This window comes from Homarus americanus, unplaced genomic scaffold (assembly GCF_018991925.1).
Source record: "Homarus americanus isolate GMGI-L3 unplaced genomic scaffold, GMGI_Hamer_2.0 scaffold30555, whole genome shotgun sequence".
NCBI classification, from domain to species: domain Eukaryota; kingdom Metazoa; phylum Arthropoda; class Malacostraca; order Decapoda; family Nephropidae; genus Homarus; species Homarus americanus.
The window spans coordinates 7501-11631 of NW_024748273.1; positions in this window are offsets into that span (position 1 = coordinate 7501).

Genomic DNA, 4131 nt, shown 5'->3' on the forward strand with positions numbered 1-4131 from the left:
GTTGTTGTTTTTTGACACTTGAATTTCACTCTTTTTGGGTCAAGAGGCTTATTCGCCGGTAGTAAGGAACGGACGGGCAGCCGTCCAAAGCCCCGTCCGTCCTCCTCCTCCGGTCTTCGCGCTCTCGCCCGAGTGTGGTCCACCTACAGCGTGGTGGTACCTATTTTTGCTGCGGGGGCCGGGATTGTCCTCTTTCGCTGCTGGAGTTGCCAGAGCAGAGCCCGAGACCGCCCAAATCAGGAGAGTAGTAGTAGTTTTAAGAGCGCCCCGTTCTCTTTCTCGCTGTTAATGATCCTTCCGCAGGTTCACCTACGGAAACCTTGTTACGACTTTTACTTCCTCTAAATGATCAAGTTTGGACATCTTTCCGTCAGCTCGAGGCGACGACCCCAGAAAACCCTCGCGGGCAACGGGGCCGACAATCCAAGAGCGCCAGTCCGAAGGCCTCACTAAATCATTCAATCGGTAGTAGCGACGGGCGGTGTGTACAAAGGGCAGGGACGTAGTCAGCGCAAGCTGATGACTTGCACTTACTGGGAATTCCTCGCTCATGGGAAACAATTGCAAGCCCCAATCCCTATCAAGAAAGGTTGAACGGGTTACCTGCCTTCGGAGGGGGAAAACGTTGATCCCTTCAGTGTAGAAGGTGCGGCCCAGAACATCTAAGGGCATCATTAATCTGTTACGTTCAATTGCATGCAAGCAGAATTCGCCGCTTATCCTCTAAGAAGAAGTTGCGAACTGACACCATTTTTCTGAGATCCGCTTCGACTACTTAGTAGGCCAGAGTCTCGCTCATATCGAATTAACCAGACAAATCGCTCCACTAACTAAGAACGCATTATGCACCACCACCCACCGAATCGAGAAAGAGCTCTCAATCTGTCAATCCTTCCGCAGTTCGGGCCTGGTGAGGTTTCCTCGTATGAGTCACCAGCCAAGAGGCTCCACTCCCAAAAGTGCCTCTTCTGTCAATTCCTTTAAGTTTCAGCTTTGCAAACCATATTTCCCCCGAACCCAAAGACTTTGGTTTCCCGGAAGCCGCCTGCCGGTCATGGGAATAACGCCGCGGATCGCTAGTTGGCATCGTTTATGGTTGTAGAATCAGCGGCATCTGATCGCTCGAACTTCAACTTTCGTTCTTGATTAATGAAAACATCCTGGCAAATGCTTTCAGTAGTTCGCCTTGCGACGTCCTAAGAATTTCACCAGCGCCGCAATACGCATCGCCCCCCGCTTGTTCCGGATAGTCATTACTCTGGTTCCGAAAAATCAACAAAATAGAACCGGAGGTCCCATTCCATTATTCCATGCATCACCTTGCCCGGGCCATTCCAAATAGCCTGCTCTGAGCATTCTAATTTTTTCAAAGTAAATCGCCACTCGGCGACCGACAAAGAGTTATCCTCGCGCGCAGCCGGCGGGCGGTTAAACCGAGCGCGACAGTAAAACACCGGGCGGTGCAATCGCCAGTCCGAACTGAGATCCACCACGGCGCTTTTTAACCGCAACAACTTTAATATACGCCATTGAGCTGGAATTACCGCGCTGCTGGCACCAGATTCTGCCCTCCAATGGATACTCGTTAAAGGATTTAAAGTGTACTCATTCCGATTGCGAGGCCTCGGATGAGACTCACATCGTTATTTTTCGTCACTACCTCCCCGTGCCGGGAGTAGGTAATTTGCGTGCCTGCTGCCTTCCTTAGATGTGGTAGCCGTTTCTCAGGCTCCCTCTCCGGAATCGAACCCTGATTCCCCGTTACCTGTTATAGCCATTGTAGGCGCATAACCTACAATCGAAAGCTGATAAGGCAGACACTTGAAAGAAGCGGCGCCGGTGCCGAGACCGTGCGCTCAGCCCGAAGTTATTCAGATTCACCACAGGTGGGTTACGGACCGGGGCCCGACCAGTTTTGAACTAATAAAAGCGCTCTTCCCTTGCGGTCAGAGACCAATTGCATGTATTAGCTCTAGAATTGCCACAGTTATCCAAGTAAGTGGGTTTACAGATCCAATGAAACATAGCTGATTTAATGAGCCATTCGCGGTTTCGCCTTAAATCGGCTTGTACTTACACATGCATGGCTTAATCTTTGAGATAAGCATATGACTACTGGCAGGATCAACCAGGTAGCTGCTGCTGTTGGCGGCGCCTATCACGGCGGCCAAAATAGTGAGATTGAGAGAGAGGCAGAAGACATTGGGCGAGGGACCGCACGTTGGCCTTAGAGAAATAGCAAACCAGATGATCAGATCTAACTGCACCTTCTCTTGCTATCCTCGGCGCCGGCAGCGCCACCGTGTGCGCCAATCTCCTCCCTTATCCGCTCCTCTTTGCCCCAGCTCCAGCGAGGCAGCCGACATTGGGCGAGGGACCGCACGTTGGCGAATCTCCTCCCTTATCCGCTCCTCTTCTCTTTGCCCCAGCGAGGCAGAAGACATTGGGCGAGGGACCGCACGTTGGCCTTAGAGAAATAGCAAACCAGATGATCAGATCAAACTGCACCTTCTCTCGCTATCCTCGGCGCCGGCAGCGCCACCGTGTGTGCCAATCTCCTCCCTTATCCTCTCCTCTTCTCTTTGCCCCAGCGAGGCAGCCGACATTGGGCGAGGGACCGCACGTTGGCCTTAGAGAAATAGCAAACCAGATGATCAGATCAAACTGCACCTTCTCTTGCTATCCTCGGCGCCGGCAGCGCCACCGTGTGTGCCAATCTCCTCCCTTATCCGCTCCTCTCCTCCTTACCCAGCTCCAGCGAGGCAGCCGACATTGGGCGAGGGACCGCACGTTGGCCAATCTCCTCCCTTATCCGCTCCTCTTCTCTTCTCTTTGCCCCAGCGAGGCATAAGACATTGGGCGAGGGACCGCATATTGGCCAATCTCCTCCTCTCTCTCTTTCTCTTACTGTTTGTGGGGACGTGGGCTCATGAGCGCCATCGTCGCCCAATATTGGTTAGGTTGTGTATTTCACGGGTGGGAACCGCCATCATCGTTGTTAGGTGATGGGGTAACCCAACGTGTGCTTTGACGAGTTTTGGCTGCTAAACTCTCTTTTTAGTATACTCGGCTCCCAGACTGCACCCTGGTCGTGTTGAACCATGAGCGTTGTCTATGCACATTTAGGGTAGCTGTTTGCGCGTGGAATAGTGCAATGAATCTCGGTCAAGAGACGGTTGGGCACTGCATTGAAGGCCGGCACAGACGCGAAGACGGGGTGATCAGCCAACGCAAGTCCGCTAAGTTGGGCAGACAGCAAGGCGAAGGGGAGCCCCGTTCCCGACTGAAAGGCCGCAGCATATGCTGTGACGGAAACTAGTAGGGTGGCGATGTGTGCGCCGAGAGAGAGACGGAGTAAATAATGTCCAAACGGAAGATGGACCTGGCAAGTGTAATTGATAGAGCGCGAGCCTACTCGCCATAAGCCCGCTCCACTGCCATTCCTCTGATCCAATGAGACTAAATTCTCTCTCCTTCTGCTCCAGCCATTGCAGGGCAGGGAAGCGACGGCAACTTTGGTTGTTGTTTTTGAATGCCGCGCTTTTCTTCGCAGAGGCGCCGAAACGCTCCGCTGGGGGGCGGAAGATATTTCACACCGAATATGTGTGTGAAGGCACCCTCTCCCCTTAATAAAGTGAAATAATGCAATCCAGCATACAAGGTCGGACGATAGGACATTCACCGTACCGCATCTCGAGAGTGGATGTTGTTTGTTGGGTAAGGTTAAAACCGGACTGTTCGCAGACAGCCGAATAACCCGGTTCCGGACTAATTGGTGGATGCAACATCATGATGCTGCTGCTGCTGCTGTCGCGTAAACCGCAGTGGCGACGTGTGCGCCGAGAGAGAGTAATAATGTTCAATAGGGAGAGCGACCTGGCTAGTGTAATTGATAGATCGCGAGCCTACTCGCCATTAGCCCGCTCCACTGCCATTCCTCTGACCCAATGAGACTATTCTCTCTCTCGCTCTCCTTCTGCTCCAGCCATTGCAGGGCATGGAGAGGAAATCGACGGCAATTTTGGTTGTTGTTTTTGAATGCCGCGTTTTGCTTCGCAGAGGCGCCGAAGCGCTCCGCTGGGGGGCGGAAGATATTTCACATCGAATATGTGTGTGAAGGCACCTTCTCCC